This window comes from Saccopteryx bilineata, chromosome 8 (genome assembly GCF_036850765.1).
Source record: "Saccopteryx bilineata isolate mSacBil1 chromosome 8, mSacBil1_pri_phased_curated, whole genome shotgun sequence".
Lineage (NCBI taxonomy): Eukaryota > Metazoa > Chordata > Mammalia > Chiroptera > Emballonuridae > Saccopteryx > Saccopteryx bilineata.
In genome coordinates, this window is record NC_089497.1 from 17,757,923 (window position 1) to 17,785,855 (window position 27,933).

The window sequence follows — 27,933 nt, forward strand, 5'->3', positions numbered from 1 at the left end:
TTTCTAGTATAAACACATTTCGATTCATTCTTCAAAGTCTTTCGGCTCTAGCCAGAAAAGTAATAAAGATTTGGCATCTGCAATAAATTGTGTTTGTCTTTATAGGGAGTGCTAACATGTTTGTTTTAAGATATCAGAACAGTTTATGAAAGCCATTTTATTTAATGGGAAATTCAAAGCAGAGTAATGCCAGGAAAAAAGTACACAATGAGAAATATGTGAGTATTGCTTGAGCTGAAGTGAGTCTGGGTGAAGGTTTTTTATACACGTGCTTCACTTTCGCTACTTTATTCAGACGCTTGGGCAAGACTCATCATCATTCTCTTATACAATATTCAAATTTGTAGGTACTGAGTAAAAAGGGTGAAATGCAAGCGATAAATCTACCAAAAATTCTTTCAGTCCCAACTGTATATAGTATTTGATTGTGTTGTATTATTAAAGAAGAACATCCTGATAACTACTTTAACAGATTTCTCTTGCTCTGAAGTGGAGAAAGTGCGATCACTGTTTTGACTTGGTACATCTTTGTTTTGAGGACATGATGTACATAAATTGTGGCCTCAAGCATAATGGCAACAGATTGGACTGTCATTTTCCCTTTTCTAAGTTTTCCTGAAGAAAAGAGGATCACTAGAATTCTGTAGGCACTGCTTCTGTAACATGTTTTGAGAAGCAGCATGAAGAAACAACGTAGGTTAACTGCAGTATCCACGGAAATGCACCTCCCAAATGGTCTTTTCAAGGAGCATGGGCTGCCTAGGTGAGTATGTATGTGTGGTGCTCATCAGACAGACTTCAACCTTTCCATTATTTCTCATATGGGCCCTGGGAAGGTGTGAAGATTCAGCCAATGAGAAAGAAGTGAGGAAGGGTTGATCTGAGAAAGGGAGAGGAATGGCAAAACTATAATTCCATTCTGGTAAAATCATTATTTTTGGAAGAGACAAGATGCCAAAGCCAGTCCCCAGATGGTACATTGGTATAATTCTAAACTTAAATGTCATTTCTGTGGGTAAGGAGAAGTTTCACCGTAGAAAACTTTGAATACAAAAATGAAGCTGTATTTGCAATCTAAATAGTCTTGTACATTTTTATTTAAAAGAACACTAAAATAAGTAATGCATCTGGGAAATTTTTATCCGGTGACAAGAGAAGAAACACTTTATACTTAACATATTTTTTTTTAAGTGGTGGGAAACAAAACCATGTTTGCTTTATGTCATGAAGCCCACATATTTATGTTTATTTATTTATATAACTTTTATGTATAATAAACTTTATTCAACATAAACATATGTATTACTTTGATAACTGTAAATTTATGTACAGAAACAGCATGAGGTCTAAGACTTCTCACTGTTCCACTCAATCATGCTGTAATGCCAGTGTCTGAAAGAGTGTCTAATGTATGCTAGACATTTAATAACAATTTTTGAGTGATTGTATGAATGAAACAAATAATTACCTCTGACAGTCTACTTAACATATCTTTCTACCTTAAAATCAAAGCACTATTCTATAGCTAGAATATTCTTATTTATTGCAAGACATGCTATAACATATATAATCCGTTTTTTTATTTTCTTCAATTGTTTTCTCTATATTACACATCTTCTATTTGACTATACAAAGTATTTTTCCAGTCTTGGCCATTGTTTTTTTTGTTTGTTTGTTCATTTGTTTTTGTTTTTTTTTTTGCTGAACTCTCTCCTCCTAGAGTTGGCAGGTTGGCACCATATCTGAATGTCCATCAACCTGGCTAACATAGTTTTGGGCCTGCCCTAGTGATTCTCTGACACCCCACTTATTCTTAAAAATTTTGTGAAAAAAAATTATTGTTTTATCCTTTATTGAAAGAATATCAACTGTGTCTAAGAAGCAAATGTCATTTTCACTGTATTTACTATAGTAGCAACTTAGTTATTGCATGTAAGGATTTATTTTAGAGATGCATAATTACTTTTAAAATAAGCATATATTTATATGATAGATAGATACATACATACATAGATAGATAGATACTATTAAAAATTAACTATTTAAATTTGAGGTTGTAAAACATGTAGCTCTAAAACATACAACAGGAAACCCTTAAAAGTTCCATTTTTTGTCTTTGACTTTAAATAATATTTAGCACTCCTGACATGCAGAATCTTAAAACAAAATTCATTTACTAAAATAGGCTGTTAAATAGTTCATACTTTAGCTTCCTAACTTGCTTCCCTTGTTCTTTGGTAGCAGACAGGAGGTTTCTTGTGATAGTCAGGAAACCACAGTCCCTTTCATGCTCAAAACAGTAAATGCTCCCAAATGATGTTTTTATATTGATTGTAAACAACTGCCCCTTTGTTAGAACGATAGAGTTATTTGTTTTTGCTTGATTGTTTGTTTGTTTTTATATAATTATACTAGCACACAATACCTTCTACCAATCTTGGCATTAAGGTAACATGAAGTTATTTCTCTACTTTAGATATCCCAATGTGGTGACAGTCATAGCAAAGAATGTGTCACAGATTATTTCATCTTGAGTTGGCAAAGGTGAATCTTTGTCTTGGTGTATAAAAAAATTCCAATTATTCAAAATAAAATTCAGGGAGGTAAATTTTTTAACTAACTTTGATTGCCTTTTATAAATAACATTGCTGCATGATTATACTTAAATCTCCTCACTTGACTATGTCTTAACAAATATCCGTTCCAGACTGTTAAAATTTAGCAATAAGAAAACTATGACACTCAAATAGAGAAACTATGTGTTTATTTGAGTGTGTCCGTATATATGCTGCGGAAGCGAGCACATCTCACTATGTTTATAACAAGACTGTAACAAGAAGGGAAAATATTGAGGGAATAGTGCTGGCTTGGTTAGGAAAGTGAGAGAGAGGTTGATTTTCAGAAATGCGTAGACTCTAATAAGCAAAGAAGAAACACAAAGACATTCTTTGAAAAGAAACAATGAGCATAAAATGGTCAGCTGGATGCACAAGATACACCGCATAAATACAAATTCTTAATTTTGGATTGAGCCAAAACTTGCTCTTTATTATTGTTTTCTGTGCCGACTTCATCCCCAAGTCATCTTTATCTGGTTTTAAGGCAGGGAATACATCTCCATGCCATCCTTCCCAAATTTCTACACTCCAGCCTTCATTATCCAATGGCCTGCTCTGCACAACGACTTGGCAGTCCGAGCAACATCTCCTATGGAACATAATGAATTGGCTCACCTTCCCTTCTTTCCCATCTCACTTGATGACAGTTCCATTCTTCTATTTGCTGAGTCGAAAAACTTTTGCATTATTATTCACAGTCTTTCAGTTTCTCAAACCCCACAACACACCTGTCATGAAATCCTCAGTGTCTATTTCCCATATCGTATTCTCCCTCCTAGTTTCCTCTGGACATCGCTTAGATCTTCTCCAACAATTTCCCTTCCCTTAAGGTTTCTTACTAAAGAAAATTTCAATTTCCATTGAATCAAAATAAGTCTAAAAATGACCCAGTGTGTTTAGAATTTAAATCTTGGTCTTCGGCTGAACTTTATTCTATCACCAAAGCCATTCTTAAACTTAGGAAGATAGAATTCTATTAGACACATTTACCTAAAACTGTTGGATCTTTGTCACTTAAATATTTTACTGATTCATCAGATAAGAAAAAATTGGATAAATAGGAAAGACTAGCTAGATCCATAGGATGCTATAGAACAATCAATCTTCTAAAATATTCAGGAATGGCTAGATATGAAAACAATACTTAATAAATAGCTTTAAGAATTATTCTAAAAGAGTATAAACTTATGTCGGTACTGATTAAACAATAATCATAGGTTCTAAACCTGCTCCTTTAAGTATAACTAAATTAATTGTTTCCACATAAAATTGAAAAGTACATCTTGACCACATAAATCCTATAAAATGTCTTACACATATAATAAAATAATAGGAGTAAAATCTGTAAGAGTTAGAATTGTCATCTCACTATTGATTAAAGTAACTTAATATGCTATTATGATGCAAGTCAAAGAAAGCTTCAGACACACTATGAACACTTTTGTAGAAAACAGTATTTCTTATACAGTCCTTAGAGTACCTTGTTCTCTTGATGAAAAACATAATTTTTGAAAACATAACTTGTATAATTCTAATAAGTTATCAGGACAATAACCATACATTGCCTGCTGACTGCTGACTGATTGCAGTTTCACTGCACCTTATTTAGTTCTACCTGAAGCAAAAAGTTGTACTTTCAAAGTATGTCAGATTTAATGCCTGGGTTAATAATGAAAACTAGTATTAAGCAAATTCATAAGTTAGAACCAAATAATTTAAATATTAATGCATTAACATTTTTATAAGACCCCATATGGGCCCTGGCCAGTTGGCTCAGTGGTAAAACATCAGGCCCACATGTGTATGTTCTGGGGTTTTTTTGTTTTTTGTTTTTTTGTTTTTTGGGGTTTTTTTTTTTGCATTTTTCTGAAGCTGGAAACAGGGAGAGACAGTCAGACAGACTCCCGCATGCGCCCGACCGGGATCCACCCGGCACGCCCACCATGGGGCGATGCTCTGCCCATCCTGGGCGTCACCATGTTGCGACCAGAGCCACTCTAGCACCTGAGGCAGAGGCCACAGAGCCATCCCCAGCGCCCGGGCCATCTTTGCTCCAATGGAGCCTTGGCTGCGGGAGGGGAAGAGAGAGACAGAGAGGAAGGCGCGGCGGAGGGGTGGAGAAGCAAATGTGCGCTTCTCCTGTGTGCCCTGGCCGGGAATGGAACCCGGGTCCTCTGCACACATGGCCGACGCTCTACCGCTGAGCTAACCGGCCAGGGCTATGTTCTGGTTTTGATTCCCAGTCAAGGCACACAGGAGAAGCAACATTTGCTTCTCCACCCCTCCCATGTCCCCTTCTCTCTTACTTTCTCATTTTTCCTCCTGAAGTCATGACTTACTTGTTCCAGAGCATCATCCTGGGTGCTGAGGATGGTGCCATGGAACCAACCCTCTTAGGCACTAAAAATAGCTCTGTTGTGAGCATGGCCACAGGTAGGCAGAGAATCCTCCCCAGATGGGAGTTGCTGGGTTGATCTCAGTCGGGGTGTATGTGGGTGTATAGTCTGTCTCTCTATATCCCCTCCTCTCACTTGGAAAAGAAGAAGAAGAAAAATACTACCATGGTCATATTATGGTCTGAATTTTTAGGCCACCCATAATCCATATGTTGAAACCTGATGTCCAATGTTTTATAAGACAGAGCCTTTGCTGCCTAGGTCATGGGAGTGAAGGAGCCTGCATGAATGTGATCAGTGCCTTTATAAATAGACCTCCCAGAGACCTCTCACCCCTTCTACCAGGTGAGGACACAGTATCACCTATGAACAAAAATGTGGATTTTTACAAGGTATCAAATCTGCCAGTTCCTTGATCTTAGACTTCTCAGCCTCCAGAACGGTATAAATAAATTTGTTATTTATACGTTTTTCAGTCTTAGGTATTGTTAAAATCCCAAATAGACTAAAATGTGAATAAGGTAAAAACTAGTTTTCTTGTAAAACTGATTTAGTATGGAGTCATTATTTTTTTACTGTTATGATATAGAGTTGCAAGAATGACTGTGCTCTGTTTCTAAAGAATTAATTAACAGATTCACTATCTCCAAGAGAAAAAAATGGGAAGTTTTATAAAACTTTCATGACTTTGGCCAAGACCTACAATTGGAATGGAGAATTTTAGCCAAGGAGAGAAGATAAAGAGATAAATATTCAAAACTAGCCATCCAAATTAAAATTAATATTATTACTAAAAATCACTGGCTATTATACATAGTGGCATTCAACATAACCTGAAATTAAATATTTTTTAATATAATTTAACTAACTGAACATCAAAAATTGAGTACTTTTTCTTGGTATTTTGAAACTGAATTAACTTTAATAAGCTTTTCCAGAAATCACTGAGATTATGTATTTCTAATTAATGTAATATCTAATTTCTAATTTTTATGAAGAAGGAATGTTTTGGCATAGTTCATACTGAACAAGCCACAGAGATATTTTTATACAGAAGTCTCTGATAAAAAGAATGATAAACTCATGGAATGGTTCAAGAAGTTTATGAGAAAAATACAAAATTTGGCTCCAAATTAAGAGAAAGGAAGTTCTAAAATTTAGCAACCTAAAAATCAAGAAGATAAATCTGGCAAAAACAAAATATCCACCTATAAAAATCAGTTTTCTCAAATATATACTAATAAAAAATGTGTGTGAGACAAACCTTCGTGGTAGAAATGAATTAACCAGAATGATAGAAAATATGACTAGCTATGTCTAGAAAAATCAAGATCTACAGAAAGAGGACTTCATAAAATGACTCAAATATTCTATGAGAAAAGCACAAATCTGGCTCTGAATTAAGTGACCTTTCACACACCATCAAATTGACAATATAGTACAGTACATAGTGGGTCATAAAATGTTCTCATTAGAGTTTCCTTAATCTAGGGGGAGTTTAAAACTTTCATTTTAGGAAGGCCATGTTGATACTACCATGTTATCAAAGAAAGTGTTAGATTTTGTGCTCGTACCAGATGTATTTTCACTACCCATTTAGCATTAGAAGTACATCTTTAGCACAAGTATTATCTATGAATTCCTGAAGGATGTGCTGCTCAAATATATTACTTAAAATAAAAATAAAAATAAATAAATAGATAAATAACTTCTGCTAATATTATTTTAAATATTCTAGGAAGATAGAAGAACAAGTGTGACTCTAACATTAAATTTTGCTACACTCAGAACTCTCTGTACTGTTTTGAGAAAAGTATTCTATCTGGGCTCTCGTGACTTGATGTTCTTCCCCAAGTGGGGTCCACAGGATCTTCTTTTAGAAGATGAAGATGACTGTCCCATTTATCTAAATATTTAAAATCAATCTTAGGATCTGTTATATAAACAGCTCTGGCTTGCTGTGACAAGAACCTGAAGCATATATCATACTTAGTCATATTATCAATGTGAATTTGTGTCCTTTCCATGTTGTCTACTGCAGCAACCACTGCATGTGATATAATCGAGATCATCTTTCTCCTAGTCTCCTGGATGAACACAGGAAGTCAACTCAAACCATAGTGGAAAAAGCCTTATTATGTTTTATTGACAATTCTCACTACAAATAATAAAATTGAATTAACATATTGGCCTTTCAAAAAAACAAAAAGAATATAATATTTATAGACCTAAATATATTATGGCTTTTTCATGTAATAAAAAAATGTTATGTCGAAAGATATGTCATTTATTATTTCATGTTGGTTCTTCAAGATCTTTATATTAAGATTGGACTGTTTCTCTTGATATTATCTGGGTGTTTCAATAGATAACAATTCTCTGGAGGTAGTTCTGTTCTTACAGTTCTGAAATGTAAGATCTCCAGAGGTTTACATCCTGCTGTGCAGCCGGTCTCTTGACTAAATGATACAAAAACAATAACTCAGCAGAAGAAAAAAAAGACATAGTACTCATTGAAAGTCAAATAAGTATTAATGTGATAATAATTAAAATAACAGAATAGTAATGGATGACTCATGAAAATGAGTAATTGATTCAGTGGCCTCTGTAGAAAGTGATTAAAAGAGAAATTTGAGAACTGAGAACTGAGCTCAATAGAATAGTTCCTAAACTCATTTAAAATTGTTTCTGTATTATGCATACTATCTCTGTTAATTTCTGATAAGATAATTTTATAAGTATCATATTATTTCTCTGTGATTTTTAATGGCTCTAATCATTGTTTGATCATAATATACAACCTAGACAACACATAGTATAATTTAGTTAATAGCCCATTTGCATTTAAATATATTTTATTGATGAATTTATATTCTTACAGGTTTATGGCTGAGTAACCTTTTTTAACCTCTATAATATTAGTATTCTGACTTTTTCTCTCTATTCAATTTCTCCACAAATAACTCAATTTTTTTTTTAAAAAAACCATGTTCTGGTATCCCTTCTATATTTCCAAATTAAATGCAATTCTCCTGGACACCACCCTTTAAATAAAAAGCAGAAATTTCCCATAATGTAAAACATTCAATGTAAAGTTCAAAATTCTAAGTTATTCTTTCTTTATGTGCTTCCATCGGAGTTGAAGTTAAAGCACCAAGCAGATGTGTCTGGTCTTGGGAAAATCAACAATTTTGTAAACTTACCTCACATGAGATGAATACATGGCAGTATCAAATTCTTATTTCCCTCCTTACCTCACTGCACTATCAGGCACTGTGATGCTCTCATCCTCATCTTATCATCAATTTTCTCCTTTTATTCTGCACCTCCTGGCAAGAGTTACACTATCATGACACTTCTCAAATCTGCCACTTATCTCTTCCAGTTATTCTTGGTGCTGTCCAATGTAGCACCTGAAAATACAGTCACTTACTCCTTTGGAGGACCACCAGAAATTAATGAGTTCTTTCTTCAAGCAATTAATTATAACTGGCATCGTTACAAGCCATACAGTCATATTAACTCTATTGTCTTACTTTATTGTTCCCATACCATTGTGATCTGCAGAAGGTTTGGGAGATGGCCATTTTCTAGAATTCCACAAAGCAACTCTAGTAAAAGTTTCTCCTGTCTCTGAATCTCCAAACGTCCTTGAGAAGTATCTAATCTCTTTGTAGATTTTAACCCCAGAATTAGGCTCAAAGTTTTATGCTCCTTTCACAGTGATTCTTACCGGTACCTTTTCAAATTTTTATTCCAACTTTTTCTGGCCTCAAAACTTAGGGACTCTTTACATAGTTGTGAGTATGTCTTGGTAAATTTTTCCCTCTTTTAACGTGCCTGTGAGTCTCTGAGTTTGTGTGTGTGTGTGTGCTGGGAGGGGGTAATAGCAAAGAATAGAAAGTAAAACTACTAGATTCTGCTTTTTCTCCCATAGACATTTACAACCTATATTACACCTGGGGTCAGAGCCAAATTTGTCTATTTACTTACTTACTTTAAAAACAAAACAGATGTTACCATTTCCTCTATTTCCACTGGACATAGTTTTAAAGAGTTATTCATATTTCTTCTCTAGGTTAGGACAATGACCTTAACTAATGATTTTCAGAAACTATAATCACTTTAATACTCACCCAGCAACAGCTTTATTGTGTCCATTGATACAACAAAGATATAGGCAGGGTGGGTTGAATGCCTATAGTATCAAACTTTCTAGGATACAAAGAACCATTAATACATAATTTTTACCTAAATTTGTGTGTGTTTATATTTAATTTCTCTATTATAATTATAGTACTTAGTCTACATGTTTGTCTTCTCCTTCTGGTATCCTTATGATGCAAATAGCAGCAAGCTTGAAGTTGTCTTAGAGTGTCCTTATACTATATTTATGTTTCTGGATTTTTTTTTCTGTGATTAGAAAAAATAACTAAATGTGTTATTTTTGCTTTCTTATATTCTATATCACTGGTTTTATCCATTCTACTGTTGATTCTTTGTAACTCTCCATTTCAGTTCTCTCATTTCTGATGCCCTTTTTTTATGCAGATAAAATTCTCTCTGAGTTCATCTACTCTTCTCCAAAGTACACTATATATCTTTATAAACAATGTTTTGAATTTTGCATTTAGAAGGTTGCTTGTTTAATTATTTTTTCTGATTTTTGTTTTGTTTTTTAATTTGGGACATGTTTCTTTGTTTCTTCATTTTGACACCCTTTCTGTGTTTCTATCTATTAGGTAGACCTTCTACCTCTCCCTGTCTTGTAAGGTAGCCTAATATGGTAGATGTCCTGTAGGGTCCACTGCACAGGCTCCGCATTAATTCAGTCTGGCTATTCCAGGTGCGGCCCTCATGTAGGCTGCGTATACCTTCTTGTGAAAGTTGAGCTTGATTGCTGTTAGCACAACAATGAGAAGAACTTAACTCCAGATTGGTCAGCTGAAAGGACTAGCTGTGAGCACCACGGAGGATCATCTGTGCAGGGGCCCACCCCACAGAGCAGGACTTATTTAATTCAGCAAGGCTCTGGTGCCTGCTGAATACACCACTTATGTGTGTTGGTTTTGGAGGTTGTTGGGTGGTATTTCAAGGTGCTCTGATGCTGTTCACTGAGTATGCTGGTTCTGGGACCTCTCACAAATGCAGGCCAAGGGTCATCTGCTGTCTGTATTCTGCCTGGGGCCACCCAGTAGGAGCTACAAAGTGATGTACATATGGCTGTTACTTGTGTTTGGCTTGGACATGGCCAGGAGAGGCCAAGCTGTGTTTATGCTCAGCTATTTCTATTGCTAGGCCTGAGGTCCTTTAGGGAGATGCACAGAATGAACTGAGGCCAGATGCTCTATGTTTGATGGATTTTCGGGAAATCTGAAGCATGGGCCAACACAGGTTATTTTTGTGAAAAAGCTACTGGAAACAGCGTAGGTGGGTCTGCAAGTTGGGTGGCAGGAAGTCTCAGGGAATCACCAGGGAGGGCGTACAGTGTAATCAGGTTAGTGGAGACCCAGATACGGCACCTGCCTGCTGGCTCCGTGGGTGGAAGGCTCAGAAAAAGAACAATGGAGTCTGCCAGGAATTCTCCCTGGGAGAAATCTGCCCCTTCAGTTGTTGCCATAATGCCAGACAGTTCAGTTCTTTCCCATATATCCCTGGTGCTTTTCAAGCTGCTGCTCTAGTGCTGCAACTCTGAGGGAGTGGGTTGAAGTAAGTCCTTTAAGAGAAACACCTTTGTCTCCAGCTATTCTCAATCTCACTCAGTCACAACCCACTCTGGTTTCTACAGCCAGAAGTTATTGCCTCTTTATTCAGCCACTTCAGTGCCCAGTCACTATTGAATTGAATGGTTTATTGCCCTGATCACACATTTCCATATGTGCTCACGAGGCAATATTTTTGCATCCTAAAGATACATGTTAATTATTTGTAGTCAGTGAGTTGATTATGTACCAGTAGACTCATACTTGGAACAACTTACTATATCGTTACAAATTCATATCTCAGTTTCTTTAGTTTATCTACCGGTTGCCAGACACAACTAACATAATCCAAATCTGTTGGCTAGTTTGAAAAGGCTTTGAAATACAAGTGAACTTTAGCATACCAATTGAGAACATTTATCACATGCCGAAGACATTTTAATTTTCTACTTCATCTAGAATACTGAGATATCATAATTTTTTAACAAATTAAAAAATGAGTAAACTTACTTGTTTAAAAAAAAGTACAAAAAATTGTCTTCTATCGCATGTCACATTTACTACAGCAATAAAAATATAGATACATGTAAGAATAAATTACAGTTCAGCAAGCCAAGTACGTAGCTTTGAAATAATACTCTAAAAATGTACTATTAGATTGTTTTCTCATTTGGGAAGAAGGCTAGTATAAGCTAATTTATAAAACATCATATAAAAGTCTTAGGACACACAAATAGAACACCTGATTTTAAAATGTTTTGGTAAAAAATGAGAACTGATTGCAATTTGAAGAATCTTTAAGCAGATATAACAATACAAAACTCAGAGTAATTGGACCAATGGTATTTTAACAGAATTTAAATGGACTGATTATGCCCTGGCTAGAGAGCTCATTGGGCAGGAGTGTCAGCCTGGCTAGAGAGCTCATTGGGCTAGAGTGTCAGCCTGGCTAGAGAGCTCATTGGGCTAGAGTGTCAGCCTGAGCACGAGGTTGTGCTCAGGTTCAAATCCCAGGCAGGGCACATATAGGAACAGATCAGTGTTTCTATCTTTCCCTCTCTTTCCCTTCCTCTCTCTCTAAAGTCAATTAATAAATTAAAAATTTTAAAGGACTAATTGTCTACAATTTATTTTTTTCCATTTATCCTACATTGCACTGTATTTAAAAAAAATGTAATAGCATTCTGTTCTCCACTTAAAAGCCAAACTTTAATTGGAAAACAGTGTCTCTTCTGTGTGTAAGTGATCCATGAGGATTTAATATATGTATCGGAGCAGAAGGAAAAAAGAAACATCGATATAGAAATCCTATAAAGGTTATTTTAAAAAATGAAAAAACAAAACAAATGGACTTTTCATAACCCATGTCAAACTCATGAATCATCTAGTTATGTCCAGCAAGTCAATTTAGAGCCATATCTACATTGACAATAATTGGACTTACCAAGAACTTAAAATGTTATTTAGTACTGTAGATGCTGCATGTCTCATCTGTATTTTGTTTTAAAGAATGAAAGTAGAGCCCTCATTAGAATGGATCAGTAAGCTTCCATTCATGGTCTGTTAATGTAAGAGATAATTTAGCCTTGTTTGTTAATGGAGCTATACATGCTATGTTGCTTCTGTTTACATTTATGGTTCATGAGTGATGGTATTTAAATACTCTAATCAGACAGCTCCTAGCTAGCCAACTCCTAGCTAGCCAATGGTGACACATTACAACTTCAACTGGGACTATTTGAATTTTTAAAGTAGTTAATAAGCAGCTGTTAACAGCATTTCTCAGCAACATAAATAAGAGAGTTAGATAATGTAAGGTGTAAATTTGAAAAAAAAATAGAAGAATATAAAAATCAAAACAGGAATATAAGAACACAAAAAATCAAAAAAATACAAAAATCAAAATGAAAAATGTAATGAAAAGGTAGTGCATTATTGTAGCAAATTATTTATTATTTTTCTTAGTCACTATTTTTTTTTGTAATAAACTGGCTTAGATTATTTTTGTCTACATTTACAAGGTTAGTAAATGGCAGTAAGTAACAGTGTCAGAACTTGAACCTTATCTTTCTTTATGTCAAAAAAGAAAGATGATGCTTTAAACTATAACACAAAATTGTTATTTTTGTGCTGCGTTTTTAGGATCACATGTGAAATATACAAATAGCCAAACAGTCCAACAGATGTTAGTACAGTGAATATAAATTTATGTATTAAGCCAACATTTATTATGTAGCATTAGAAACTAAAGTTCTTAAAAAATAAATGTTCTAGGTCAGATATTTTGCATGTTAAATAGTTTTAACAAGATATACTTTAAAAATACCCTCAAGGATAGTATGGAACAAGTTTTTAAAATAGCTAGTTTATTTGAATCTAAATAAATAAAACTCAATGCATTTATTATGCATAGTCTAAATTTTAAGATATTTTTGTGAACAAGAATCTATTGAGAATATTCTATGTGTATGATTTAAATTCTAAGCACATTAAAATATTTAAAATTGTGTGAGTAATGAAAAATAATTGTGAGCAAGAATGTTTCATATGTGAAGATATATATGATTTGTTGTCTAAGACTGCATGATTATATCTGAAGAGATAAGTAATTGTTTACTTATAAAGAATAAAGCCATAAGCTCCTAAAATCTACAATATTTTAATTTATATTATGTCATTATTGTATCCAATGATTAAAGATGTGTCTTTGAACATGTATCTGTTTCAGAATCTACTATAAAAGAATAAAATATTTTTAAATTCAAAAGCATTATTCTGCATAAATGAACATATAATTCCAAGTTTCCTTGTCAGTGAACTCCACTTAATAACATAATTATTTTTTTTAAGTGAGAGAAAGAGAGATAATGAGACAGACTTCCACATGCGCCTTGAGTGAGATCAACCCAACAACCCCCATCTGAAGCCAACACTTGAACCAATCAAGCCACTGGCTGTGGGAGGGGAAGAGGGAAAGAAAAAGGGAGAGGGAGAGAAAGTGAAGCAGATGGTTGCTTCTCTTGTGTGCCCTGACCCAGAATCAAACAAACCATGGACGTCCATATGCCAGATCAAAGGTCTATCCACTGAGCCAACCAACCAGGGCCCGACAGAATTCTTTAAATAACCTGTATTGTTGATCTTTATTCATCTCCAGTTTCAGATAAACTCACATTCAGCAGGAAAAACTCGGTGATCTAAGTTGCATCTTTAAAGCAAACGGGTCAAAAGAGAACAGAAGAGTGATCGGGTAAGAGGTCTCTAAATTTTATTTTTATCATAAATCTTTTCTCCTCACTCTTTTTGAATGAACTTAATATTTCTTTAACAAATGCAACAGCAACAGCAATAGTAACAATGGCAACAGTAACAACAAAAACTAGATCATTGCTGTATCTTTAGTTTCTTCTCTCTTCCTTGCCTTCTTGAAAAGCCACCCATGTTTTAACGACCTTTGCACCAAACCTTATACATTTATAAACAAACTCTTAACAGATGACATTTATTTAAGCAAAACACAGGCCTAGAGGAATTGATAACCAGACTTTATTGTGCATCAGTAAATAAAAAATTAGAAGCTTCATGAAATTTCAACACTGCATATATAATTTACAGAAAACTATAAATGCTTAGATTTTGGCAAATATATAGTGGTGAGACATGTCACAAATATATCTTTGAGTAAATATTTAAATGCAACTTGTCATTAAACTTGACTATTGACTTTAAACCATCAAAAACTTCTTTGTATCAGAACATCAACATTTCTTACCCTTGCCAAGGTTGCAACTGTAATATCTGTAAGAACTGCTTTTTTGTTGATGTTACTACTACCTATGTTATTTGACTGACACTAAATGATAATTAACTAATATCAGGACATAAAACACCCCAGAAAGATAGACCATGGGTCATGATATCTTTATTTTAGAAACTAGAATGTGTCAAGAAGAGTTTCCCTATTTCATGAGCAAGAATGTGATGATATTGGCACTCTTGGTAACCAAAGTTACACGGAGGCCTATAAAAATTATAAAACAGTTCAAAAATGCACAATAAGTTCCGATATTAGTTATGAATTTCAAGCTTTATTTGGAATATTTTTTGTGGTTTTTATTAATGAACATATTTTAAAAAAAACCTGGTAAGTTTTTCTGCATTCACTGAATTGGAAAATTAACAAAGCATTAAAAGATAATTAAAGAGAAAACATAAAATAAGTGTATAAATAGGTCATTTCTGCGTCCATGCTTAGTATTACATACAAGATGAAGGACAATGTTTTGTTTCTACCTAAAGGCATTTTCATGCAATAACTTTGAATTCATCATTATGAGCTGTGAAAATCTTTTTTCACTATATACATGCAGCTAATTCTGAGGGAATTCCCATGGGCCAAAATTATTTTAGTCTACCAAAAAGGGAACAAGTTAAGTTATATATACATTGGCCAAGTTTTAAGGTTTCAGGCAGGACAAAAAGTTCTCCAAAGTAACCTTTTTATCAAATGTGATTAGCTATAAAGTTTTATTATTTTAATTTTAAAAATATTTGTGATAATTCTTCTCCCTAAATTGTAATGACTCCCTGGAAAATTCTTCTTTGTTTTTTTTTTTTTTTTTTTTTTTTTTTTTGCCAACAGCATAGTTTATTAGAGATCAATTCATATCTTGTTGAAAAGTTTTACAAATGCAAGGGTACTTATGGATGAATTCAGGGATAAATTTTAAAAAAGGGGAGCTTATTTTTTAAGATGAAAAAAATAGTCTTACTGACTAGAAAACTATAAATGCATACGGACACATACATTTTACCTAAAACACAGTTTTGTCCAAATTTGCTTTGCTGAAAAACTTGCTCTGCTCAAGTTTCAAAGTTTTGTGAGGAACAAACAGCTCCACTAAAGTGTAGGAAAACATAAGCCCATGGGTACAGTCAGAAAATTTCAAGTAGTGTTTAGTAAAGAAAAGGGTAAAAAGACAAATGTTCAAAATGCATAAAATGTTTTATAATGAAGAAGAACACAAGCTTCTTTGTTAAATAAAAGGGATCAAGAGGAATCATTGGAAGAAAAAGTTAAAGCAGCGAAAATATTACTTCCTACAGTGTGTAGAACAGTTTTAGAATTCATAACAAATTTGTGGCAAGTGTGGACGGATTTCTATGTACATAAAAAAAAAAACTGGAATAAAATTCTGAAAAATAGGGCAATGATCTTCCATCTACTATACATAATCAATGAAAATCCTAAATCTTACGGCTACTTCCAGGGAGGCTAACAAATGTCTCTCCCCACTTTGCGAACCCTGTTTGGATCAAGATCAAGTGTTATGACCCCATGATTCAGCCATATGGGGAGATCCTGAATGGTATTTATTAGTTTATAAACATGAAAACTAAAAGACGACAGGTTTCAAGGCTGATCATTTGTGACCTCAACACTGCAATGGTAAAAGCAAATGCAATTGAGGTCTCCGAGAATAATAGACAAATAAAATCAAACACTGCCTTCCAATAGCAGGGAAAGATCCATGAACTCACCAGCCCCGTGTGTGAGTTTTATACTCTGGCTGTAACAAATTAAATTATTACAACGTTAGTGGATTCAAACATCACAAAATATTGTCTTACAGGCTTGGAGGTCAGAAGTACCAAACCGGTTTTACCCAGTAAGGGTGCAATCCAAGTGCCGACAAAGTTGTTTTCTTCTGGAGTTTCTGGCGAGACAAATTATTTCCTTGTGTCTTTCTGCTTTTAGGGCTGTCTGTATTTCTTGACTTGTGGGCCTTTCTTTCATTTTCAAATTATATCAGTTCTTTCTCTGTATCTATGCCATCCTCATCACCTCTAATTCTGACCTTCTCAGCATCCATCCTATATGGACTCTCTTGATTAGAGCAGATCCACCAGGGTAATGAATAATCTCCCTATTTCAACATCTTTGACCTAGTCACATTTTCAAAGTGATTTATATGCCGTGTAGATAAGACTCACAAGTTCAAGGGACTCTCAAGTGGACATATTTGGAAATCGCGTTTCAATCCCCCACTTTCCATTATGTAGAATACACATATACATTCTAGTGAATATTAAGTACTGTACATGTTTTTTAATAACTTGATGAAAATTGTTCAGAATTTAATTATATTAAACTACTAAGCTATTGCATTGAACCTGACTCTGAGAAAAAATAAACACATATTTTCAAAATAGCATTAATCATGAAACTCAGAAAACTATGTATGCCTTTTAGGAGGAAATGATAATGACTTAGTATACCCCTCCAAGATACTTTTTTAATTTTTTTATTGCATAACCTTGGAAAAGAGGGGAAGATTTTATTTATTTATTTTTAGTCTTTCAATGAATTCAGTTTAAGGGGTCAGGAATTACCAAGATAAACATAGGTACCACAAATGAAAAAAGGCAGCTTTTTTTTCTATTCCTTGCTAATGAATCCTTAATATCTCTTAGAGAACAAACTAAAGAGAAATCCGTAGGGAAAACACTTCAGAGAATTTATCTGGGATATCAATAGAATAGTTGATGAGGTCAAATGTGGGTTCACCATGAGAACACAGAAAGGACAGTAGCAATTCCCTCTATTGGTTTGGTCTTTGGGGATATTTTAATAGAAATGAATCAAGGTTGAATTAATTACTGCAAGGTTTTTTAATGCTGCATTCATGATTTTATAGTATAAGGTAAACAACTTTCTGAAAGAAGGAAGAAAGAAGCACACAAACAAACACTGTTAATTTTCTTTGTGTGACTACATTTATATCCATTATCCATTGACACTATGGAACAACAAAACAATAACAAGAACAACAGCAAAAACAAACAAACAAACAATCCCTCTTATGACTACACTGCAATAAACAATAAATTGTTGATTTATCTAGGGTGGTTGGCAAATCCTAATCTCGTCTGGGATTGTTCCCATGTCTGCCTGTCGGTGGATCTATGATAGCTTTGGTTTGGGAATCTGAGAAAGTTGACTGTGATATTTCTATTCCTTACCCACCAGCAGAGCAGCCTGAGTATGATCTCAAGGCTATGGCAGAAGAGAACAAGCAGGAATGTGTGAATACTCTCTTAAGGATTTATTAATATAACAAATTAATATTTAATTTCCAAAGCACATCTCAAAGCTAAGCTTCAAGTTACAGTGAAAAAGTGCAACAGTGTTAAGGGCCATTAATTCAATCAAACATCTCAAATCAGAAAAACTTGATTATACAAATTTCAATATATACTCTAATAAATTTATATGAATGCAAATTTTTTTAAAAACAAATTCACAAAGAACTTTTTTTTTTATTATTAAGTGAGAGGTAGGGAGGCAGAGACAGACTCCCACATGTGCCCTGATCAGGATCCACCCAGCAAGCCCCCAACAAGGCCATGTTCAGCCCATCTGATCTGCTGCTCCATTGCTCAGCAACTGAGCTATTTTAGTGCTGATGCGAGGCCATGGAGCTATCTTCAGAGCCTAAGGACAACATGCTTGAACCATTCCAGTCATGGCTGCGGGAAGGGAAGAGGGAGGGTGGAGAAGCTGATGGCCATTTCTCCTGCATGCCCTGATCGGAAATCGAAACCTGGGACTTCCACATGCCAGCTGACTCTCTAACCGCTGAGCCACCTGGCCAGGGTCAAGGATGGTTTTATAATCACAAGTATATGGCTACAGAGTCTCTTTGTGATATATAAATACATAAAATTCCATAATATTTTACTGTTATTTTATGAAAAATAATCAGGTGAAATAATTCTTCCTCCATCTCAGTTTAGGAAAACATAATCCCTGTACTGCATCTAATGATACATTTTCAAATTTAAAAATGGTTTAATAATGTTCCCCAATATTATCAGAAATTAGATGAACATTAAGGATATTGGTAAATCTGATAAACCAAATAAGACTTTTTGCTTATTCATTTGTTTGAAAACAAAGTAAATTTAATAAAATATTACTTTATTTAAAAATGCAGTATTGTTGTTTATTCTTATTTTACAAATGATTAAGATTGTTGTAGCTAGTATACTTAAGTGAAGACAGTACCAGGTTTTCAAAACTGCGTAATGGAAATTTCAGAGTTTAGTTTACTGAGGTATTTCAATTCCTATGCATTACTTATTTCTACTTGAAAAAATAGTATTTTTCAATACTTCTTAAACAGGAATAATATGGACAAGGCATAGTACCTAGCCTATTACAGCCAGTAACTCAATGTATAGAAATATGTGATGGTTTCTGTCCTCTACCCTTAAGCCTCCATTCCCTAAATATACATTAACTATGTACCTGATCAAAATTTTGACAAAGGCCAATGTCCCTGGTCATATGAAATTTACATTAATAGACTGATATACTTTTTCTCTATTTTTATTGTAGTTTTGAAGTTGTCCTGTATGTTTTTGTGTGTGTGTGTGTGTGTGTACATATGTGCATGAGTGTATATTTGTGTTTGATATGTTTACTTTTCTTTTCAAAACCTGGCCTTAATTCATAGATATGCTTTTATTTTTTATTTATTTATTTATTTATTTTGGTATTTTTCTGAAGCTGGAAACAGGGAGGCAGTCAGACAGACTCCTGCATGCGCCCGACCGGGATCCACCCAGCACGCCCACCAGGGGGCGATGCTCCGCCCATCCAGGGCTTGCTCTGTTGCGACCCGAGCCATTCTAGTGCCTGGGGCAGAGGCCAAGGAGCCATCCCCAGCGTCCGGGCCATCTTTTTGCTCCAATGGAACCTTGACTGCAGGAGGGAAAGAGAGAGACAGAGAGGAAGGAGAGGGGGAGGGGTGGAGAAGCAGATGGGCGCCTCTCCTGTGTGCCCTGGCCGGGAATCGAACCCCGGACTTCCACACGCCAGACGCTCTACCACTGAGCCAACTGGCCAGGGCCATAGATATGCTTTTAAAGTTGGCATAATTAAATAAAATTATGTTGCTTGTGTTTCAAATTTGAATTTTTTAAAAAAATACCGTGTTTGGCAAGTGGCAAAAAATAAATATTTCAATTTCATGAACATGTGTGTGTGCACATGAATGTGCAAGTGATTACTGTGCTTCCAATTTGAATGGTATGTCAGCCAGAATCCCCTTGTCAGGTAGGAAAAAGGGAAAACAATTCTATTTCCACGTGAGAAAAGCTTCAGTTTAAAATTAATGTGTTATAATAACAATACGAAATAAAAATGTTACAAAATACAAAAATATATTACATCATTTTCTCCCTTGAAATATAGAAACCAGAATGAGTTAGCCTTTGTAGCTAACCCTGCAGCCTCTGCTTACCTCCCTCCACTTACAACCGCTTTATTTCATCATGAAATTATCTGCAAAGAATAAGAGGAGTGTGGGAGCATGGTGCTGGGCTCTTCACCACAATGATCCGTTCACCAACTTTGTCAAAAGGTAAATAAAAATATATTTATGTTGCTAAAAAGGCACTTGTTTCTAGGAGAGTCTGTGCAACTTTCATTCAAGTTGACAGCAGTCGCAAGAGCTATACGAATGACTTTAAGTTCCCTTAGTGTCCCTTTTTCTTTCTCTGACCATGTTGCTAAGACAATACCTCCAGTGTTTGAAAACTGACCTTCTTGCGGTTGAATGCTGGATGATGATGAATTGTTATTGTTCTTTATCAATGAAATTAGGTGTCTTTTAGTTACTTAAACCTAGGCTCTGACACTAGCTTTTAAGGTTTTGTTTGTTCTTATTATGATTTTTTTAAACAAACCTAAGTTTAGGAAGAATTTCCCCTGTATTTTTAAAATTATTCTTAGCACAGATACTGGTTTCACAGAAATTCCATATTATGTTGTATTTTATTGAATAAGATTGAATAAGCATTCAAAAAGGTTGTATTATGGTAAAAATATTCTATTTTATAATGCTTTTGTAATGAGATCTACTCAATTCTTTAAAAAACTGAGGAATACATAGAAAAAGCAAGACCTCAGAAAACTAAACTCTCAGATCTCTATTATATAATTATTCTTCAAACAGTCTTAAAAGCTCCGAGAAAGATTTTATTCAACATACAGGCTACACAACCTTAAATATTTGCAAAATAGAAATAATAAGAAAACTCATACCCATAGAGATGCTGTGAGATTAAATGAGAATCATTTCAATAATCTTTGCAAGAATTCCTTGAGTTCTTTTGGGGGAAAAAATAAGTGCCATTTAAATTTGTGATGTTGTTATAAAAGCTTTAGCTTGGGGAACTCGTAACTGTATTTAGAAGGTAGTCCTTGAAAGTTAGTCCTTGAATTCTTGTATATCAGCAGTCCAATCACTGGGAGCGTGTTTCAAAGTCATTTCTGTTTTATGCCATAGAGCTTTTAGATGGTCAGGTAGAAAAGCAGTAGATATTAATTATATGTCTTTGGATATTTTTAAATTGCAACTATAATGAGCCCAAGAGCAGGTCACAGTGCACTTTATATATATATTAACAGCCACTATAAAGAAAGGAGATCTTCATACAAATTTCATGTGAAAGCATGGTTGGCTATAAACTGTATTTTAACTCAGGTCTTCATATAATTTATCATATTTCTATGCAAAAGAAGAATAATAAATCAACTGACCAATTCCTACAGACACCAAGTATAAGGACATTGTAACAAGTCTTTGTAGCATTCTGTGATTAGATAAAGATCATATTGGAAACAATGAAATTTAACCTGATGAGAGGACAAGTTTGCTGATTAAAAGAGAGGAAACTGTAACTCTGAAAAACAAGGGAGTGAGAGCTGTCATAGTGTAGAAATAAAATCTTAGAAGTAATACAAAGTACAAGTCCCTAAGCTATTCATTGTGAAACAAAGAACTAGTCAATCAAATCAACTTTTTCTAAAAATATAAATACTTAAAATACAAATTTATTTTAATAGAATATTTTTTTTCTAACAAAGTTTTTCACAGTTTTACGTATTTGAAGACTTTACTTATTCTATTTTAAATATGCTTCTATTGACTTTGGAATTGTCCTTTCATTTAGGAGTATACCTAGAGTTGCAAATAATGTTTCTGTCAAAGGAAGCAAAGGGACGGTGTTCTGAACAGTGTAATACATTTGCTTCATGTTAAGTGAAAGTCATAAAATATTCAGCATAGATCTTCTAGAAATATAACATTTGCGAGATATAAGATTAATAACAAAAAGAGAAATGAATACATAATCTCCCAAGGAATTAGGGCACCTTGCTTGAGAAAAAGATAAACAGTTGCATAGCCTGACAATTTTTTTTCTGACAAGCATACGATAAAATACAAGAAAGTTTATTAAGGTAAAAATGCCAATACCTCCCTCAACAAACAAAGCAACACAGAAGAATAGCTTACCAATAGTCCAGATTAATCTGATTAATTTTCTAATTTTCAAAACTAATTTAACAACTTGTGCTGGAGGTAAGGAATCACGAGCATTTTATGTCAGAGCCTAAAAACTTCTTGGAAGTACTACTGAACTTCGTGGTAATAGATTCTGAACCACCTAGCCTCTCAAGGTCATTCATTATTTTTGTTGAACCTAAAGAATTTATGAATCTGGAAAACTATAGTGTGATGCAGATCTGACAATTTCAGGCTTGTTATCCAAAGTGAACTGTAGCCTGAACAGAGCATCTATTGATAGATAATTCTAACTCAGGTTACTCATTTGACAAATCTCATTACCTCAGTAACTTAGAGGGTTTATGTTTCTTTCAATTCATAGGACACTGAAAATGCTACATTTGGACAACTAAGCAGTGCTTGTTACAAGGTTCTGCCAAGTATTTCTCATACAAGTCAGTCTGCGATGTAATATAAAAATCTGCAAACTGCAAAGGATTATAATATATGTAGCAATATGCTCACATGTAAATGATTGTATTTTAAAATTTAAGCAATTTATTTGCTCTTGTGTTTTTTTAAATAAAATCTTCATTAATTTTGGAAATATGTCAGATATAGTTTGAAGTGAAGTTAGGATCTTAGATGTGTTTGTGATCTGTATATTTTAATAATCCTATCAGTGGTATAAGCTTTGTACCTCTGGGGTGTGTGTGTGTGTGTGTGTATAGTTTATTTTACTGATTTTAGAGAGGGAGAAACAGGAACATCAATTTGTTCAGTATGTGCCCTGACCAGGGATTGAACTGGCAAACTCTGCATTTCAGGACAACGCTCTAACCAGCTGAGCTATCTGGCTAGGTTTCGGTATATATTTTTATATTGCTTAGTTATTCAGACACAGTAGAAATTATAAGGATGTACTCTTCTTGTAGTCAACTCCCAAGGGTCTTTAAATAGATTTATATTCTCCACATTGTCTAAATAGATTTTTCATAAGGGGATCTTTATCTTTATGATAGACCGTTACTTCTAAGAATTACTTTTATTCAGCTATAATTATCACTTTTTCTTCTTCTAAAATAAAAATATAAGGATTTAAAATGACTAATCTACACCAAACACACACACACCATTTTCTGATTAAAATAGTACCATGCCACTCGCTGATTACATACATGAGTTTTATGATTATGACACCAGGTGTACATTGGAAAAGCAGCATTTCTGAGTTATTGGAAACTGCTTGTTTTTCAAGTAGGTGAAACATACTCTTTTTCAGCCTCTATTTTATTATGCATTTAAAATATTTTTTCTTATTGATTTGAGAGAAAGAGAGAGGAAGGCAGAAAGAGAGACAAAGAGAAGGGAAGACAGAGAGAAACTCATTGTTTCACTTAGTTATTCCACTTAGTTCTGTACTCATTCATTGCGTCTTCTACCTTCCCTGACTAGGGGTCAAACCCACAAACTCTTGCTCACCAGATCAACGTTTTTGTTCACTGAGCCACCGGGTCAAAGCTACTATGCATTTTTTTTACAACAAAAAATTTATAGAAATTCCCAGGTTCTTAGTATTACCAACAAAATAATGAGACCTTGGTTGTTGTCTTCTTGAAAGAAGGAATTCAGTCAAGAGACAAAATGCACCAAACTAAGCAAGGATTTACTGGCACTGCAAGAATACACTCAGGATGTATTTGGCTGGGAACTCACTCTAGAGAATGAGAGCCCAGATTAGTTACAGAGCTTGGGTATTGATGGGCTTTTACTTCCTGGACTTTTCCCATTCTGGGTTTGCTTGTTTGTTTGCTTGTTTATTTGTTTGTTTCAGCTATTCCCTCTTGCTCAGTTTCCACCATACTATGCATATGTTATTCTACTGAGGCTGTATCAGGGAAGCTGTAACCACAAGTCCAGTGTGGTAAGTCCGGTTCTGGCTTTAAGATGTAAGTGGACCCTGCAAATATATAGGAATGCACAGGGCAATTTATCCCACTCCATTCCCCTCCATTTGCTTCACCCAGCTAGTGTTTAGCTACCTATTCTAACATTAGCCTTACTGTTTTCTCAGTTAGCCCCATATCTGAAATCACAAATTGAATGTTAGAAGTTTTTTTTTCTCCCATACCCATTCTCCACACATTCTTCAATACTTATCCTTCTACCTTATCTCAATATTTACAAATATAATATTTACATTTGTTAGAGTATGTTTCAATTGCTATCATGGAAGTTTGAACTATTAAAACTGTTTTAACATAATATTAAATCCAAAGGCACTATTTTTGGAAAATATCACCAACAACGTAAACAGGATAAATCAAAAGAGTTTTTAGAAACACCTGTTACTGGTTCCAAATTTCCATAATTTCTATTGGTGTAAACAGCTTCTCAGTAGTGGAAGCTGATATTATACTGCTACGTCTCAGCAGTAGCTCTAGACTAATGATGTGAGAAAGACATAGAATATGCAGAAACTATTTGAATGCATTAAGTCACATCGGAAGAAACTAGAAATAAACCAATACTAGAACTCTATTATTAACACGGAAATGCTTTTCAAAAGTATTCTGATATTTTCTCTGCTTCTTATACCAGTATTTTACAAGTATTTGAATTATTATTAAAAATCTATGTGTATAGCAAACAAATGTGTATTGAGTTATACTTATTTTTTTTTGTATTTTTCTGAAGTTGGAAACGGGGAGGCAGTCTGACAGACTCCTGCATGCACCCGATCGGGATCCTCCCGACATGCCTACCAGGGGGTAATGCTCTGCCCATCTGGGGTGTTGCTCTGTTGCAACCAGAGCCATTCTAGTGCCTGAGGCAGAGACTATGGAGCCATCCTCAGCACCCGGACCAATTTTGCTCCAATGGAGCCTTGGCTGTGGTAGGGGAAGAGAGAGACAGAGAGGAAGGAGAGGGGGAGGGGTGGAGAAACAGATGGGCACTTCTCCTGTGTGCCCTGGCTGGGAATCGAACCCAGGACACCTGCACACCAGGCCAACACTCTACCACTGAGCCAACCGGCCAGGGCCTACTTCTAATTTTTAATGGTAAAGAAATATTTACCAAAATACATTTCTATCTTCCAAAGCTGCAAGTTGAAATATACAATAATACAAATTTTGGCAAAAAACAAATTTTTGTCAATATATTTGTTGACAGATATTAACCAGACTTATTGCAATAATCATCTGCAATATATACAAATATCAAATTATTATGTTGTACAAATGAAACTAATATGATGTCAGTAATACCTCTATAAAAAGAAAATGAAGTCATGAAGGAAACACCCACATACACATTTCAGGGAACCAAAAGTTTATCTCATAAAAACACTGTAATTTTGCCAGTGGGAAAACTCGCAACTTTATCCAGACCTGTTAATCATATATTTCCTATTAGACAATTCATTCCAAAATATGAGTTGCTTTCAATATTATTGTCAGTGCATTTAAACTTCATTAATTATTCTCCCAACTCTATCTCCTTATTCTGCTTCATTTAATTGCATAGTAACACATGTTATGTAATTTTGTGTCTGTTTCCTTCCAATAAAATCTAACTTCAAAAGAGTAGAGAATTTGTTGGTGTTACAGTGTCTATCACAATGCCTAAGAAATAATAATATTTGAATGAATATATATATATATATTCCTTGGTTGAAACGGTTCATTCAGAAGTCAATACTATTACTAAGAATTACTTGATATTTATTTCATATTACATTCATTTTATACAAAAGTATGTGCTTTTTATTTATAAAGTTTATTTTGTATGCAAAACTGTTATTTACTATTAATTTTAAAGACTTTTTTCTTCAAATCATCAAAGACAATGTCAAAAAATGAGCATGATCCAAACAAGAATGATTGGTCTGATAGCACATGCACCTGAGGACCTAGAGTGGTCTTCACTGGAGAAAATTTACCATCTAAGATCAGGAGCAGTTAAACTACTCTTGGTCCTAACAAACTGGCAATAAATCAGAGATTGACTTCTGGGAGAGTGATCTCAAACATCGGGATTTATGCTCTTTAAATGGCATGACTGGGAAACAATGACTTGTCTTGTTCTTCAGAGCAAAGGATAAGGATGCAAGAGCAATCTGGCCTAGTAAAAAGTTGAGTATACTCCATTTTGCTTACTCAGTGATGGTTGGCAATAGCAACATTCTTATGCTGTGATCAGGGACTAGAATCCTGTGAGTAACCTGGCAAAGTAATGGTAGAATTTGCAACATCTCCATACCTTCTGGCATAATTGGTGATGAAATGTGTGTTAGAGTGATCAACATTTATGTGTCATGGTTGACAAAGACCAGATGGTTTCCTTAGAGCTTTGTAAAAGACTTCTTTCTTTTCCTTATAGTCTAGCTAGCCTAAAGATGATAAATTTCAGACAAATTAATCATTATTACTCAGTAAAATATAAAATTGACAATGCTACTACACAAGATATAAGAAATGTGGCTTATGGAAGAAAGATAAAATTTGAATTAGAGTCAGATAATAGAATACAGAAATTTGTACAAATATAGTCTATGTATGAAAGAAAATTTATACAATTGTTTTTCAAATAAATTCTACCAAATTACATTAAATTATAAATAATGTGTCATAAGTAAAAAAAAAAACTTTCCTAATTTACTAATAATAAAAAATATCTTAGTCAACCATGCACAGGAAAATATAATGTTCCATTTTCTCTATAGAAAATGTCATATCTAACATTTAATAAAAATAATAAAAATATATTTTTATTAAATAATCTACTAACTTACATTTAGGCATTTTGTGAGGTTTGTGCTATTTTTATCTTTTAACCTTTGTAATTTATTGTGATATTTCATCTCAATTTAAATGAATATTCACATTTATATTTAATTTTTATAATTTATATTTTTTATTCATTTTTCCTAAAACATGTATTTAACCCTATTTTTAAGGCTTTTTTAAATAATAATTTAAGTTTATAGTTAAAGCCTATTTTTTTAAATGTGAGTGAAATTTCAATAAACCAGATGCACGCTTTTTATTCAATAACTTTTTTTTTTTTTTTTTTTTTTTTTTTCATTTTTCTGAAGCTGGAAACGGGGAGAGACAGTCAGACAGACTCCCGCACGCGCCCGACCAGGATCCACCCGGCACGCCCACCAGGGGCGACGCTCTGCCCACCAGGGGGCGATGCTCTGCCCATCCTGGGCGTCGCCATGTTGCGACCAGAGCCACTCTAGCGCCTGGGGCAGAGGCCACAGAGCCATCCCCAGCGCCCGGGCCATCTTTGCTCCAATGGAGCCTTGGCTGCGGGAGGGGAAGAGAGAGACAGAGAGGAAAGCGCGGCGGAGGGGTGGAGAAGCAAATGGGCGCTTCTCCTGTGTGCCCTGGCCGGGAATCGAACCCGGGTCCTCCGCACGCTAGGCCGACGCTCTACCGCTGAGCCAACTTATTCAATAACTTTTTAATCTCTCCTTTCCCCAACAAAGTGCATTATCCCTTCTGTCCCTTATTTATCCCTTAAAATTGAACTTGTAGCTTCCTCTTTCATCTAAGATAAGGAATAAGACTGTCATATATATTACCTCCAACCTGCCTTAGAGTAAAGGATAAAGGTTATATCCTCTTCTAAATGAAAATGTCAAATATCAAAGTTAGGCTCAATTATATCTGTCAAGAGATTTCTGCAAATGGGCAATCTATAGTAGTGAAATTCACAGGAGAGGATTATAAACAGTTTTAATTTTTAAATTATCACTGAAAAGACCTATAATACTGTATGAATTTCAGAGGAATAAGAAAAAAACAATGAAAGCAATTCACTAATATGAGAACAATTTATTTGGTTAACA